Below are 17,830 nucleotides of genomic sequence, written 5' to 3' on the forward strand. Positions count from 1 at the left end.
GCCACTCCTGGATTCTTCCCTTTCAATAAATCTCCCATGTGAGGTTTGCTGTGCAGTGTGACTGGTGGAGCTGTAACCCTACTGAGGGGAAGCCTTGCCCTTTAGGGCTCCAACACTTACAGAGATTGGGGGTAGGGGGAAGAAGCACTTAAAATTTTAACAATTAGATCTATCATTTTTCTGTGAAAGTATTATTTCTGCATGCAAGTATGTACCAGGTTTGTATGTGCTTAGCATTCACAGAAAGTCATCCGATCCCCTGGCACTGGTGTTAGGGATAACTGTGAATTAGCACATGAGTGCTGGGACTTGAACCTGGATCTTCTGCAAAAGCAAAATAGGTAGCCTCAACAATATGGCTACCTAAACAAAGACAAATTTAAGGCTTCTGATTGGTGCTCTTAATGGCTAAGCTGCATCTCCAGCTCTGGACAGTAAGCACTCTTTAATCTTTATTTTTTTCTGTTTGAGGCCAGTTGTTTTGACCCTGTGTTTGGCAGCCGACAGACTCTTCCCTTAAGCCTTCCGGCTATGAGTGAGGAGCAGCAACCAGCTGGCTGTTTTGAACACACCACCCTAGCTGCAAAGGATCACCACAATGGTGACTCCTGCTTGGGAACCCTGCTCCAGTCAGGACCACTCCAGGCAATTTGCACCAATGTCAGTAGCCCTCATTCCAAACAAGACAATCAAGTGACCCCATTCACCTGACAGCTGTCTCTACTCAGGACAGGAGGGGACATGTGTGCCACATGTGTGCCTGGTATCGACAGAGGCCAGAAGAGGGCTTTAGATTTCCTAGAATTGAAGTTACAGATGGTTATGAGCCATCTTGTGGGCCCTAAAAATCAATCCTGGGTACTCTAGAAGAGTAGCCAGTGTTCTCAACCTCTGAGCTATCTCCCTAGCCCCAATAATTCTTATCCTTACCCCTTTTTACTTGATAATTTTGAAGGATTTTGCACTGAGAACAACTGTAGTCTTTCTTCGGATTCTGTGGCATTCCTCATGACAAACTAAATTATTTGCTCAAAATTCTCCTCCTTTTGCCATGGTTCATTATGGACATTGTCCTCACTGACATTTGACCTCGATATGGGACTTGTATTGTCTAGCAGATGACATATGAAAAAGAACTGACAATGTGATCTGTCCAAAAAAGAAACTATAAGACAACTGCAAACTTCTAGCCACCTCCTTGCAACCCATCCTTCATCAGCAGAAGGCAGATGGCCCAGTAGCTGCTTCTCTACAAAGCCTGAGTCCAGAATGAGCCACACAGATCAGACCTAAACAATCCCACAGCCAGAGCCTCTAAAGGCCATCCACCCACCATCAACACAAAGCCAACAACCACTGTTTATGGCATTAAGACAGTAGAATTCAGCAAAGCGGGAAAAACTAAGAGACCCGCAGCTAGATAAGTTATTTTTTAGTGGAGGGGGAGACAAGTTGGAAATAGCAGGAATGAAGAACCAGCAGATCTTAAAATAATGTTTAGTATACAGATTCCTTAAAAGGCAAATGACCAAAGCTGACACAGAAAAGCTAGAAAGCACAAAGAGCCCTGTACTCAACAAGTATATTGATTTGATTTTTTAAAATCTTTTATACAAAACTGAGGTACGCATATACTTAAGATATCAAGCCTTTTGCTCAGTCCCCAGCCCCTCAAAACAAAATTTTTCTATAAGAAAATCCCCAAGTCAAACAGCTTTATTAATGAATACTGCCTCTCACAGTGGAAGAGGTAACTTAATCTGTTAGCAGCCATACACTGTGATTAGAACTTAACAAATACTTAACAAGAAGGTAAAACTGGACCAGAACCTCCCAGAAATATCCATACAATATCCCTAATAAAACATTCATAACTGGAAGAAACAACATATAAAAAAAGCTTTTTGAAAGAATTTATTATAATTAAAGAGTTTCTCAAGTGCACAATATTTAATCAAATAATAACCATGGTTTGCTACATCAAGAGAATAAAAGAGACAAGTCATATTGATTATCTCAACAGATTAAAAAAATAATAATGACTGTTCAGGGTAAGACTCTCCACAAACAGGATAGAAAAGAATTTCTTGGTGCAATTAAGGACCTACAGAAAGCCTAGTGGTCACATCCCACACAATTGTTAGGGACTGAATACTCTCCCTTCTAACAGCAAGAACAAGGCAAGAAAGTCCTTTCTTTACACGTCTCTTCAACACTGTGTAGAGTTCCTGGGACAGGAAGGAGTGAAAGAGACAGAAAAGCTGGCAGAGACCCAAAGAGACTGCAAGAACTGAACTTCCTGCCCTGGCAGCATGGTCATGCTTGTAGTAACTCCTAAGGAATCTGCTGCCAAGACAGCACAAAACAAGGTCAAATGTCAAAATCACTTGGTTTTTTACTGTAAATGAGTAACTGGAATCTTTAAACTTAAATACCATTTATAATAGCACCAGGACTTCTAATCCTGACCAAGATGGAGTAACAGGGACTAGATGTACATACACTTCCACGTGAAAGAGCTAAAACTCCAGATAAAATGTATGAAGCAAGTTTTCAGACTGTATCTGCAAGCAGCTCGGATGTGGATTCTAAGTTACAGGCAGCAGGGGTGGCACGGAAGCTTTCTTGGGCTGTGTCAGGAGCAAATTTCCAAGTGTTTATCTAAGAAAGAAGATCCTCAAATATCTCTCCATTTAAGATAACACACAGGCCAGGTCAGAATTCAGAGATGGAAATAAAGAGATATCCAGGAATCTGGGGAAGGTCTCTATGAATGCTGACCCACATTCTCATGAAGAAGCTGTCGCGGAGGGCTAGCGGGGCGCTCTTTCACCAAACCCACTGATAGCCAAGGAGCAGCTCCATAGATGTTGAAGGGCTTGAGTTCCAGAATCTCACAGCTAAGCTTCCAAATCCAGAGGTTTAAGGCTGTAAGCCTCAAGGATGAGAGGTTTACGCTCCCTGCTTTCTAAGCTGGAGGCTTACTGTTCCAGGTGCTCAAGGCACAGGCTTGCCGCTTAGAGTACCAACACTTGACAGCAATCGGTAGAGCCCTGCCCTTCAGGTATAGGGACTCCCAGCTCTCTAACCCTCAGCAGCTCTCTCAAACTCTTCTGGCATCCTGGGATGGCTCATAAGCCTAGGCGCCTTCCCTTGTCTTCCATAGCCTCGGCTTCTCCAACATCTCTTACCTTCTCAGTATTTCCAAGCCCTTCATAGTTTTATGGTGCTCAGAGTCCTGCTGCAGCTCAGGGAGTTAGGTATCCTGGCACTTTGCTCTCACTAGCTCTCTGGGACTCTTAGCTTCCTCTTTGGTGTGATGCTTTTGAGCTTTCATTATCAAGCCCTTTAGCCCCTGGTAACTCTAGAATTCTTCGGAGGCCTCCACTGCTGTAGCTGGGAAAGCCTGGGTATTTGTCTACTCTTCATGCTCAGTCTGTTTTAGCCATAGGTAGGCAAAAGACCATTCAGAAGAAGCCTTTTCTAAGACCTAATAATCCAGCATGATGGCAGGGGGATGGGGAAATCACTGAGGATGGCGCTGAAGGGTGGTTAGTGCCAGGGAGAGAAGCTTCCTAGACTAAGATGGAACATGTAGAAGCTGCATGGGGGACAGCACGGCATGCTTGTTCACAGACTATAATTTTGTCACTCACTGCCCCAGTTTCTAACTCTACCAATTACAAACCTTACCTGTGTATCCAGTGAGAAGCCTTACACTTCATCAATCCAGGGCTTTTGCTGAGGCACCGAGGACATATACATACAGTGAAGTGCTGCACAAGCATAAGGTCCTGGGTTCAGATCCCCAGACCCACCTATAAACGCAACCATAGCGGCACATGACTCTAAATGCTGGGTGTGTGTGTAGCAGGTGGGGTGGGACGAGGAGAGTCTGAACAGGCTGATTGTTGAATTGTGTTGCCCAGCCAGCCTGGCTGAATCAGTGACCTTCAGGTTATGTGGGGGATCTTGAATCAAAAAGGAAAAAAAAAAAGGTGGTGTGCAATAAAGAAGGACACCCAGTGTTGACCTCTGGTCCCCACATGCACACACGTGGTAGAGCTGGATCCTAAAGTGACTTCTTCCTTGCTGTCTGGTTTAGGGTTAAGCTTTGTCAGTGGAGGGCACTGAAGGAACACAGGCAGGAAAAGCTTTTCAGTGTTCTTCTCGTCAGATTCCTGTGGCTGACACAGCATGCCCTGGCTGGCAACACATGGTGACCAGTAGCATCTGGCCCTTCCCTGAAGGCTGTTTCTTCCACACCCCAGAACACTGATTTCCAATGCCCAAGTCAATATTTTTGTGGTAGCGATTTTAGCATGGTAACATCTCTACAAGGACCGAAGATGAGGCAGGGGAATCTTGAGTTCGAGGCTCACCTAGGCCACATAGTGAGAACTTGAACATGCTAGGTAGGCATTCCATCACAGAGTTACATCTCTATCATGGAAGAGGAGGATTTAGGTCCAAGCTGAGAGGACTCTGAGTAGAGGGTCTTCTTCTGAGTGTAGAGATTGAGGCAAGGGCAAAAGCAAAGACCAAGTTCTTGGATTTATCATCATCACCATCATCATCATCACCATCACCACCATCACCACCATCACCACCATCACCACCACCATCATTGTTGTTATTATTATTTTATGTGTACTATTATTTTGCTTGCTTCTGTGTCTGTGTACTGCATGTATCCTGGATCTGGAGTTATGGATGGTTGTGAACTGCCCTGAGGGTGCTGGGAATTGAATGTGGGTCTTTTGCAACAACAAGTGCTCTTAACTACTGAGCTGTCTCTCTAGCCACTCTTGACTTTAATTTTACACATTGAGGAAAGGGCCAGACAGCCTGATGAGAGACAGGAGAATCAGATGGGTTTGTAATTGCCTTCTAAGAAATGTACCAGGGACCAATTAGTGCAAGAATATAGTTTTTTTTTTTGTTTTTTAAAAAATACCAGGAATCCAAAGTCCAGGCTTAACTGCAGGGCAAATGGTCAGAGAACTGACTGACTCTGGGGTCTGGGTTTTCTAGAGCTTGTGAGTGGAAGACAAAGGGAGCAATGGATTGAGGGGTAGGGCGATGAGAGAGCATTCAAGATACTGCTCAGAGGCTTGGGTTTTCTTGTTTGTTTGAGACCGGGTCTCACTATGTAGTGAAGACTGGCCTCGATGTCACAGAAATCTGCCTGACTCTGCTACCTGAGAAATGAGATTAAAGACATGTGCTACCATGACTGCATTTTACATTGGGGTTTGAAAGACAGACCTGAGGGTTGGGAAGAGAGGATAAACTGGGAGACCAGGAAGGATTAAAATGTTGGAACTCTGGGAGGTCAGGGGTAGCACTGTTGCCTAAATTGAGGTGTTAATGCTGTGAGCCATTGATGGCCTTTGGAGGAGGAGCGGGTGGAGAGGGTGATGCTGAGAGAAGACTGGGTGTCAGGTGGGTGGGCTTCGGCACTTTGACTCTGGATGATGGTGACGGCTGAGATTCAGTGGTCGGTGGGAAGGTTGTCAGCTGATGTGGACCAGCGTTGCAACAACCAGAAGAGGCAAATCTTGCACCATTAAGCACACAGGGGGCTTTGAGTGACAAAGAAAAGAGACGATGTGGATCTGGTAGAGGTGGGAGGTGACCTGGGAGGATGCTGACCCTGTGTATTCCTTTTCTGGCAGGAAAGCAGAACTCAGGTGGGAGAAAGAACAGCTCCCTGAAGAAGCTGTGAGGACCCGGCATCCGTGAGTGGGGGGGTCAGGACTCAGGAATGGAAGGAGGATGCTGTGGCTGAAGACATTTTCTTTTCCGGTAGAGTGAGGTTGTCAAAGGTATAGAAGAACACATCCGGAAGACAAATGGACAAGAAGATGGGCAAGAGAACACCAGTGGGTGACTCCGTGAATGTTGGAAAGTACAGAGGTTGAGCTTTTGTCTGCGGTTGTCCGAATAAGTCTGCAGTGGGAGCGGTGTCAACATACCCTCGAAGGATGGAAGAAATCAAGTCTCTTCTCTATGGCTTCTCACTTTGATTTTCTGGGCCTTTTCTTCTCCATCTGTTTACTGGGGATGCCTCTGCTTAAAAGCAGAGTAAGGGATAAATCCCCTTAGTTATGAAGCTTACAGCAGTTTCCTGCCCAATGTCTCAATTCTTTCCATCTGGCTGAGTGGGCAGTCTGTTGTTCTGTCCCCTTTTACCCAGGCAGGGCAGGGCAAGCCAGGGCTGTGTCCTTCTGATTGCAAGCTGAGAGAATCTAAAGTTCCGAGTGTGCAGCGTTCACAAAACTGCATAGACTGAGACTCAAGTAAGATTAAGAGAGTAACGGAGTGCTTCCGTCCATTCCAGACAGTGCTATGGCTCCCAAAGCAGCCGTTGACTCTTGGGAAGCAAGAGCAAGCAGCAATCAGAGCAGGCAGTGGATGAACGTCCCAGCTGTGCAGGCAGCGCCCAGCAGGTGGGAGTGTGGAGTTGTGGAAGGCTGGCAGTCTTGAGCAGACCAGGTTGCTGGGACACTGCTATAACGCAGAGAGATCAACTCTAGCCACGACTTCTTGCTCTTCATCGGTTATTTCAGAGCCCTGGTGGTTCAGGGCAGGAGAGGAACTAAAAGGGTCCCATGGCCTCTGCTTCTCTCTCATCAAGCTTGCAGTCTTAATGTCCTGATGATAGAGTCTCCTAATGGAGTGTGCACACTGTTGTCTCTGAGTGCAGGCGCAATAATATTCTCACAGACAGACCACTTACTGTGAGTGGTAAGAAAGTCTTCTCTGGCTCCTTCTCAAGCTTCAGTCCTCAAATAACGCATGTGAGAACTCTGGTAGGGTGAAGACTCTAAAAATAATTGAATTTATTATTAATAATAAATGGTAGTTACTTAAGAACAAAATGTGTCTCCTGGTCTATTCCTCTAGGGAGGGATACGAGAGGGTTTTTTATTTGCAGAATAGGCTCTTTGGACTATATGTTTTCACCTCTGTGATGCCAATGTGTGTGTGTGTGTGTGTGTGAGAGAGAGAGAGAGAGAGAGAGAGAGAGAGAGAGAGAGAGAGAGAGAGGTGGTGGTGGTTGTGGAGGAGTAGGTGAGGGCAGGGAGAAAAAACATTTTATAGAGATTTTTAAGCACTCAGAAAATATAGAGGCTGTAAAAACTAGTAACGGGAGCTGGCAAGATGGCTCAGCAGGCAAAGGCATTTGCTACATGAACAACCTGAGTTTGGTCTCCAGAACCCACATAAAGCTGGAAGGAGAGAAGTGACTCCACACACAGACTAATAATAATAGCAAATTGCCATTATTAAGCACTTTCTGTGTTCCAGGCACAGTTTATACTTATCCAGCCATCTCAATGTCTTAATAGAATCTGCATAGCTTTCTACTTTAACTAGAAATGGATCCTAGGCTCTCAGGAGTAAGTGATAGCAGATGCTATTCATATAAGAAGCAGTGACAACAGGATTTGAACCCAGGCCTGTTAGGCTGTGATAGCTCATGTCTTTCCATTTTAATGTGTAGCCTCACACTGAACAGATCCTTTCTAAGATTCTTCTGTAATTCACAGTAAGAGCTGCCTGAAGCTGCATGTAGTTGTGCACACCTGTAAACAGATCCCTTAGGAGGCAGAGACCAGAGAATTTATGAGTTCGAGGGCAGCCTGGGCTGCATAGTAAAACCTTGTTTTAAAACAAAACCAAAAGAACAGTAATTGCCCAAGGAACTTGTTTAAAATGTATATTTTTAACAAAAACCTTAACAATGATTCAGGCATATTCAACTTTCAGCCCCTGGGCCACATGAGTCTTAAGAATATGGCCAGGTATGGTGGCACATGCTTTTAGTCCTAGTGTGTGGAAGAGAGAGGTGGGTGTATCTCTGTGGGTTCAAGGCCATCCAGACCTATATAGCAAGCCAGGGTTATATAGTGAGACCCTGTTTCAAAAGAAATATATTGTTAAAGAGGAATGTTCACTGAGTTAAAACTGATGCTGGAGAGATAGCTCAGTGGTTAAGAGCACTTATGCACTTGCAGAGGACCTGGGTTTGATTCCCAGCCTCCACAGGGTGACTTACAGCAGTCTGTAACTCCAGTCTCAGGGGGTTTCATGCTGTTTTCTGAACTCTGAGGGCACATCAGGCATGTGCATAGCAAAACACTCATGCACACACACACACAAAAATAAAATAAAAATAAAATAAATAAATTTAAAACAGAAAAGAATGTGGCCCAACACATTTGTTGGTGACAGTGTCATATTTCAGTGTCAAAGGTTGGAAACCCCTCTACAACAGGGTTTTCTTTCTTCTTCCTTTTCTTTTTATAATTCTGTGTCCTCTTTCATTATACCCATTTAACGAAGTCATGTGACTGGTACTTAGGCTTCTTGGACATTGACACATTATACCTTGCCTTGGAAACACAGACAAACAAAATTCCCTGCGCTAAGCCGGGGAGCCTCAATTTTTCCAGCAGAGAATTCTAGTCAGCTGCTCCTTCTCACTCCAATGGTTTGCTTCTATGTTCCTCATTCTGCTTTGGGTCAAGGAGCCATCTTTGGGCACAGTTCACTACTGGAGAAGTCTCCCCTTAGGGAGGACTTTGTCTTGGAAGGGAAACAAGCAGGAGACAAATGAATGGGGGGAGGGTTGATTCACTTAGACAGTCGATAAGGACTCACTAAATCTGCTGTGCCACACATTGGGCTAGTTGCAGGGGAGGAGGAATGCACTGAATAAAGCCCTCACTCTTAGAGAGTTTTAGACAAAAGGACAGAAAAGGCCTCTTTGATGAGGTCTTTGAAGAGAGAATGATGAATTTCTGAGGGAAAGCATAGCAGGCAGAGGGAAGGTTAACTGTAAAGATTCCAAACAAGAGCCCTTTGGGAATGTTTGAGTTGCAGTAAGGCCAGTTGTAACAAAACAGATGGAGTAGCCCATGCAAGAAGACCTGAGGTAAGGGATGAATTGGGAGAGGGTGGACATGACCTACTGGGCTACTGTGGGAATCTTGGGATTTGCTACAAGCAAGAGGAGAAGGATTTGTGCAGAGAAGTGACATGACCTAATTGAGATTTTAGCAGGACCACTCTGAGTGCTAGGTTGAGGTTCCTGGACCTTGAGGCAGCAGTCTGTCTGCATCTCTCTTGGACACTTTTGTCAGATGCTAGCCCTTGTCTCTGTGGCGGCAAGATGCAGTACAAGGGTAAGGGTGTGGCTCCATCAGGTATCTCTGCCTTTCTGCTCTTAACCATTGCACCAAGATCTTCAATAACTGCAAACTGATTACAGTGGTAGTTGTGGTCATGGTGGGAAGGAGGGCCATTATTAGTGGTGCCAACTTATCAAGCATGTCTGGGTAAAATGGCCTGCCAGGCAGTGGGCCATGAGAGGAAGCCTGGAGCTTGAGAACCCCACGGCCCCAGCCTCATCAAAGGCCTGGGGACCCCTGAAGCAGCTCCGGCTTTCCCCCCACTAGAGCAATACCTTGTCACTTCCCTATAGCCCAACAGCTGTGGTATGGGATAATCAGCTGAGTCAAACTCCACGCATTCCGCCTCCCCAAGCGGCTGTGCCCAGTGGCAGAGCAGACACAGGCACACAACCCCAATGGTCCACCACACTAGCAATAAAGCAATTCAGACGAGAGGAACAAAATGGCAGACGTTAGGAGCAACATTTACCAACTCATTTATCCACCCAGCTCGTTTTGAGGCCAAACCAACGCCAAACACGTCATGTGCCCCTGGAGAACTAGAAACCTTAAAAACTACCTCTAAGACTTAAACTCTGCCCTGGAGGGAACTCTCAAGCTAATTACTGGAATTTATCAATCGATTTTGATGGGTCAGGCATTGACTGAAGAAGTACTTTTTATGTATTGCCATATTTAATTTTGAAAATTAACTCCATCAGTCAGGATGAAAAAATTTTACTTTAAGGATGAAAAAATTGTGACATACGGAGGTAAAATAACACATTCAAGGCCACCTCTGTCTTAGGGTTTGACTGCTGTGAACAGATACCATGACTAAGGCAAATCTTATAAAAGACAACATTTAATTGGGGCTGGCTTACAGACAGGTTCAGAGGTTCAGTCCAGTATCATCAAGGCAGGAACACAGAAGCATCTAGACAGGCGTGGTGCAGGAGGAGCTGAGAGTTCTACATCTTCATCTGAAGGCTCCTAGTGGAAGACTGACTTCCGGGCAGCTAGGGTGAGGCTCTTATAGCCCACAACCACAGTGACACACCTATTCCAACAGGGCCACACTTTCTAATAGTGCCATTCCCTGGGCCAAGCATATACAAACCATCACAACCTCAATGTTAAATGAACTGAAATCTGACCCCAGATAATCTGGTACTGGGTCCGGATACTGCTTCTGACCTGGGAGAGGAGATAGCTAAACACACAATCATAACACAACCCAAACAGTATTCACCAGAGCTACTGGGCACTTTTGACATTATCGAGGGGCAAGGCCTAAAGTCTTTTCAAATCCCCAATTCTGCTAACACTGCAGTACTGTAGAGCTTCTCTCAAAAAAAAAAAAAATTGCTATAAAGCACAACTAAGGTTTTTAAGTGATGCTTCCAGAGTCTTAATAAGAGATTAATGTAATTTATGAAGCTGTTTTCTGGCTGAGGACCATCCCTTTCTTGGATCGTCACTCGGCCATCTTCTTGCGGCCAGCTCATAGCTCTTTTGTGGACAGTTCAGTCTTCCTAAAGGGAAACACATTTTCATATGGAGTAGAGGCCAACCAAGCTACTCTCCATAACTTCTTCAGGCCTTCAAAATGAGTACCACCTTGGAAACTTAGTGATCTCTCCACTCAGTCTCTCAAGTGCCAAGATTCCAGGCTCTTGTTGTGTGGGAGTGTTTATGTATGGATTTGTGTGCATGTTGGTGTGTGTGCAGGTGCACAAATGTGGAAATGTGTGTGGAGGCAAAAGGTGAACCTTGGGTGCCCTTCCTCAGGACCTGTTACCTTGTTTTGTTTTTTAGAAACCTGAAGCTGGCCAAGTAGGAGTGACTGGGTGGTCAGTGAGCCCTAGGGATCTTGCTTGTCTCTTCCCTCCCAGTGCTGGGATTACATGCATGGGCCACCATGTCTCGTTTCCTGTGTTGGTGCTGGGGACCAAACTCATGTTGTTATTCTCACTCGACAAGAGCTTTGCAGGCTGAGCGATCTCTCCAGCTTCCCATGTAAAACTTTTGAAGCAACTGCTCAACTATTTTCAGACTGTTTGTGCTATGAAAATCTCAACTGCTCTAACTTCCGTTAGCACCTGTGTTGCCTTTAAAAACTGTAAGCATTATGTTGGTATGTGGTAGTTCCTCATGGTGTGCCAATTTGTATTTCTAATGGCTAATTGTATCGATCATCTTCTTCTGAACCCATTTTGCATCTTTCTGTGCTAAGGAATTAGTTCAAATCCATCTTACTTTTAAACATTGTATGTTTGAAAAAAATTGTATGTTTGCTTTCTTATTGCTGTTTTTAGTTTGGTATATCTTCTATAGATTAGCCTTTATCAGGAACATGCTCAGCGAAGAATTTCTCCCAGTGTGTGGCTTATCTGCTCACTCTCTCTAGCAGTGTCTTTTTCGTGGGTGGTGGGGGTTCAAGACAGGATTTCTCTGTATCCCTGGCTGTCCTGGTATCTGTCTCTGTATATCTCTCCATCTGTAGACCAGGCAGGTCTCAAAATCACAGATATTCCTCTGCCTCTCAAGTGCTGAAATAATGGTGTGTGCCACCACTGCCTGACTCTAGTATCTTTTAAAGAGCAAATATTTTGAGTTTTGTTGAAGCCCAATTTACTTACTTTCCCTTTTATAGATTATGTTTTAATGAAACATCTAACACATATTTGCTATACATTTTAAAATATATTTTTAGAATTTTTTTTTGGTTTGCTTGTTTTTAGTTTTAGATTTTATATTCAGATCTCTGGTCTATCTTAGTTTTTATTATTCATATAATATATATCATTTGAGGATCAGGATTAAAATTTATTTTAGTTTTTGCATGTGAACATTCAATTATTTAAGTATCCTTTATTGAAAAGTCTATTTTTTCTTTGTCAAAATATAGTGCCATACGTATATACACATACTTGCATATTCACACACACATACATTTAGTATATATAAGTCATTAATTTTCTTGCTTTTTAAAACATGAGACACATGGCCACCTTATAAGCCTACCAAGCCATATCCACTACTCATTATGAAGCCTTAGTCATAACTTTACAACTTCAGCCTTTCTTGGGGTTGTGGTTAAGTTCACTAACTACTTGGGCTGTCCATCACTTCAGGATTAGGATGGGATTTTCCCAGAAGGCTGGGGGCCTTTGTCTCACGGGTCACCTATTGGTGAGCTGCCTTCTTATGACATGAAGGGTACACACTAGAATTTCTGTTTCTGGTTGAGTGATCTGTTCTAATTGTCACACCTGGCTTTGCACCAGGTCTCATTAGCTTCCTTCTTTGATGTCCTAAACTAAAACCTTAATAACTTTAGTCAATCTAGCTCTGGGATATGAGCCTGCCTGAAATACGACCCTCTTAGACCAAGGATGGGTCTTTTGTCAAAGACCATCAACTTGGAGGAAGGAAATCAGTCAAAGGTCATGTCTTGAAACACCAAATTTGAAGTGGTTTGGTCTCCTTAGAGAAATATAAAATATTTAACTTATCAGCTTAAAATTTTCTATTACGATATAATTCACATACCATAAAATTTACCCTTTAAAAGTGCACGTTTCAGTGATTTTTAGTATATCCAGAAAGCTGTGAGCCCATAACCATTATATAAGTTCAGAGAATTTCATCCCCTAAAAAGAAACCCCAGACCCACTGGGCAGGCACTCAGTATTTCCTCTTCCCCTAGTTCTTGGTATCCATGTGAACCCACTGTCTGCATCTCAGTATTGGAAATTCTGGACATTTAATGTAGATGGGGTCACACAGTGTGTGTCTCCTGTATCTGACTTCTTCACTTTACTTTTTAGTTTCACCATGTTGTATAATGTATAAGAACTCCATTTCTGTTTATGACTGAATAATATTTGATTGGTGTCAATATAAAGTTTATCTTTTTATCTGTTTATCAATTTCTGGATATTTGTTTTTTTTCCTATTTTTTAATAAAAGGTATGTCTGTGGACATTTGTATATGAGTTTTTATTTGGACATATGTTTCAGTTCCCTTGGCTACATAGCTAGAAGCTAAGCTGATGGATCATATGGTAACTATTATAATTGCTCCTGAAATGTTTTCCACAGAATTAGGCTCGGAGTGCTTGTCTTCTAGCTGGTGATTGCTCCTATTTTGAAAAAGCTATGGAAAATTTGGGAGGTGAGGCCTTGCTGGTGACAGTAGATCACCAGGGCCAGTTCTTTGAAGATCACATCTAATACGTGGGTCCTGTGTTGTTTGTTTCCTGGTCCATCATGATGTGAACAGCTTCCATCTCCACCAGACTTGCCAGCTGCTGTGATTTGAACTGCTTTGCCATGTGTCCCATGTCATAATAGGTAGAGTCCTCTGAAACCACGAACTACAATAAGTCTTCCCTCACTTCAGTCACATCTGTCAGGTATTTTTGATCACAGGGGCACAAAAGTAACCAGCACAAAATTCTCTTGTTAACTGTCTGATCAATTGCCTGAACTGCATTCCAAAGTAGCTACCTTGCTTTATAACTGGTTCCAATTTCCTCCTATGCTCTGTAATACCTTAATGCCTGTTATTGTTATTATCTTTTAAAGACAGAGTCTTACTTTGTAGCCCTGGCAGGTATGGAACTTGCTATGTAGTCCAGGCTTGCCTCAAACTCAGAGACCTGCCTACCTCTTCCTTCTAAGTGCTAGGATTGAAGAAACAAGCCACCATGCTTGGTCTTTAAATAAAAATTATAGCCACACTAAAGGGTATGTTATCATGATTTCTTCTTATTTTTACATTCACTCACTCACTCATTCATTCATTCATTCATTGTGTGTGAGTGTGTATGTGTGTGTGTAAAAGTCAGAGGACAACCTGTAGGAGTTGGTTCTCTCCTTTCCTTATGTGTGTGTGTTTACATTTTGATTTACATTTCCACCATGACGAATATGGCTGAATATGAATCATTTCATGCTCGTAACAGCCATTTGTATATTTTCTTCAGAAAAATTTCCAAATTCTTTGCTTATTTTTAATTGAGTCTCTTAACCTTTTATTGTTGAGTTGTGGGAGCTAATTACATATTACAGATACTAATTTCTTATCAAATGCAGCTTGCAAACACAGCTCCCATTCTTAGGTCAGTCTTTTCACTCTCTTGATGGGATCCTTTAAAGCATAAAAGGCTTTTCTTTTGATGAAACTCCAGTTATTCTGATGATTCTCCTCTGTGGGTTACTCATATCTGCTTTCTACAGCCAGGTATCAAAAAGCTTCCTCACTAAGCACAGCATATAATGAAACTACAGGGCCCAATTCTATGTTGTTTCAATGAAAGGAGTGGAGCAGAGTAGAGGAAAAGGAAGAAAGTTATGGACATTCCTCACCTGGAACTTAGATTTCTAAGTACGGTGGCATGTTAGCCATTGTCTTGTTCAGTCAAAATTTTAAAAAATATCTTATGTGTATAACTGTTTGTCCTGCATGCCTGTGTATCATTTGTGTACCTTATACTGAGGAGGTCAGAGGAGTCAGATTCCCCAGGAACTGGAGTTACAGATGCTTGAGCGATGGTGTAGGAGTTGAACCTGGGTCTTCTGAAAGAGCAGCTAGTGCTCTTACTATTGAGCCATCTCCCCAGCCTCATTGTTCAATTTTAAAAATATTTAAGAAAGGGAGCATTTATACTCGAAGAGGATCCAGTCCACCATGGCTAGGAAACTTGACAGCAGGTGACCCAGCGAGAGCAAGTAGCTGGGCCTCTGCCTCCCCACTTTCATGAAACAGGAAGCAGAGGTCCTATAGGAAGTCAAGCTGGGACATGAAACTTAAAGGCTGGTTCTCAGTCACTCACTTCCTCCAGGAAGCCTCTGCCTCAAGAAAATTCCCACGGCTTTTCAAAATTGTATCTCTGGCTGGAAACCAAGTGTTCAAACATACGAACATACAGGTGACATTTCCCTTTCAACCTGTAACACTCTGCCCTTGGTGTCCACAGACTCATTAACTACTGTCTTTCTAATCACTGAGGTTAAGTTAATCTTTGGGACTTTCCCTAATTCTTTCTAGTTTAGAATCGTTGGACCAAATGAAGCTACAGCTACTGATAGAGCACCCAGTATCTGCAGTACCCAAAGATTAGTGAGGAGGAAGAAGTGGCAGAGAGAGAGAGAGAGAGAGAGAGAGAGAGAGAGAGAGAGAGAGAGAGAGAGAGAGAGAATATTGTTGTATTGGGGCCAAATTTTGTGTGTGTGTGTGTGTGTGTCTGTCTGTCTGTCTGTCTGTCTGTACGCATGTGTATGCATTCCTAGCTGAGGCCTCTGAACCAGGTGCTGAGTGAGACAGACTTAGGCGTATACAGGGGCTTGGCAGTTATAGGAGGGAAGGAAACTTAGACAGTAGGTTGGCTCTCAGTGGGTAATGCAGACCTGAGGAGTCCCTTGCTGGTTCAGTGGCACATGTAGGGCACATTACTTGTCAGAGGAGTTCCTGGTTGGTCGGAAAGGAGTAAGATCTTACACTACTACCTTGCTCAGCCACTGGTGGGGGACACCCCTAAGAGAATTCCCAAAAGCTCAGGTGGCTTCTTATGAGGCAAAACCCAGTAGATTTAGGAGTAGACCAGTCAGTGTTTTAATATCACATGAATATAGAATCATCAAGTCTGCCATAAGGATAGACCTGAGGTTCAAATTCCAACAGGTGACTTCAGGTGACTTCTCTGCCTCATTTTCCCTGTCTGGGAAACGGAGAAACATTTTCCCTTCAGGGTTGTGGGTAGGATTAGACAAGGGTAATGTTGGGTGTAGGTGACTCATGCCTGTAAGCCTGGCACTGGGAGGCTGAAGCAGGAGGATCAGGAGTGGGAGGTCTGGCTGGGCTACAGTGAGATGCTGTCTCCAAAACCAAATAAACTAAAGGACAGACCCTGCATAGCACATTCTCTGTCACAGTGCAGACACCTGTCAGTGTTCTTTCCCTTTGCTAGGTGGAAATAAACAGGCCAACATCGTGTTCTCTGAACCAGCTCCCACCCTGCTCCTTTAAAGCCTCCTTTCCTCCCAGGCACCAGTGGTAGTTTCCCATCTTCTGGATGTGTGTCCCGGGACCTGTGGTGTCCCCTGACTTGTTCATCTCCTGATCTCAGCATGGAGACTCAGGACCTTCTTGGCTTTTGACCTTCCCAGATGGGTTCCCCCAGCTCCTGTTCCATGAGATGAGGTTGTTATTTTCTAGAATAAACCGGAGAGAGGATGACCAAACTGTATCTCTTACAGCTACCTGTCAGCACATCCCACCAGGGATTTTCGTAAGGAGGGACTGCTGTGTTCCCTTTGTTAAGCTCCTCCTTAAAAGCCTGGGACAGAGTCTCCTGCCTCGTGTACTCTGAGAAGCAGGACAACACGTGGGTGGCTAAGACAGGTATGTTATCTGTGTGAATAATTATTCTTCACCAGGGTGTTGACCATGGTCGGGACACAGGTCTCCAAGGTCCCATTACTTCTCACATATATGTAATTGGGTTTGATTTACTGGGCAGTATCGACTCAAGACATGAACAAGAGGCAGTTTTGTTATTTCAGTGACTGCTGCCGGCACTGAATGTGTATGGTGCAGGTCTCTCTCCCGCCGAGAAGCAGATCCCTTAACCATCTGTGTGTGTCCATAACTTCTCAGCCACTCTCACCCACCACAATGGTCTTATTATGCTAATTAAGACATAGTCTTTAATCTTAAAAATTGCATTGCAATTTTTAATTCAAGCTTTTCCTTTTCCCTTTTAACACATGCTGGGGTTGGTCCACAGCTGTTTGGAGCAGTGATTGAGAAGTGGGGTTTGCTTTGGAGGCACCCCATCACCCTTCTTTTTGAGGCCTCAGTGCCCCTGGGCAGAGAGGAAGGGTGGGGGATGGTAGGTCTCTTTGCATGACTTACAGGAAGGGGCAAGTGTCCTCTACCCCTTCCTGGTCCACTGTGGCTCTTCTGAGTTTCATGGAGCTCTCTTACCAATCCAGGACCACTCCTTCTTTTCGCCCCGCCCCCTCCTCTCCTTGCCCCTTCCTTTCCTCGCCCATTGGCTGCACCTTTATCCTCACCAGTAGTAGAGGCTCCCAGTGACACCATCTCTGTTATGTGTAGCCAACTGTTAATTTAGAAGCTGCCAGGTAAATCTGGGCTCTGGTCATTCTGCTGACTTTCAAACATCACTGCATGGGGTCACAGGGTCTTCTGGATGTTCTGCAGCAGCTGTGTGAGGGACATACAGATCGGATGGACAGGGTGCCCTGTCTTCTGCCCAGGCATGTTTCTTACTTCTGGATAGAAATCAGTGACCTTCCTGCTTTCAGAACCTCTAGGCTTCCAATGAGTACCAGTTTCAGTGCAAGAATGTTTGCTTTGGGGCTGAGGAGAAGACTCAGTGGGTAAAAGTTCTTACAATACAAGTGTGAGGACTCATGTTCGAGTCCCCAGAACCTCTAAGAGTCCATGTAAAGAGGGGCACAGTGATGAGTTCCCAAGTCAGATAAGGTATGGTGTAGCATTGCCCATACCTGGGACGTGTCTCAGAGAGCACTGCAGGAGTGGGGTCACTCCCTACCTACGTCAAGCCTGGGCCTACTCAACTCCATAGAGACAAAGCCAGTTAGGCTTCTGTTTC

This window comes from Arvicanthis niloticus, chromosome 4 (genome assembly GCF_011762505.2).
Source record: "Arvicanthis niloticus isolate mArvNil1 chromosome 4, mArvNil1.pat.X, whole genome shotgun sequence".
Classification (NCBI taxonomy): Eukaryota; Metazoa; Chordata; class Mammalia; order Rodentia; family Muridae; genus Arvicanthis; species Arvicanthis niloticus.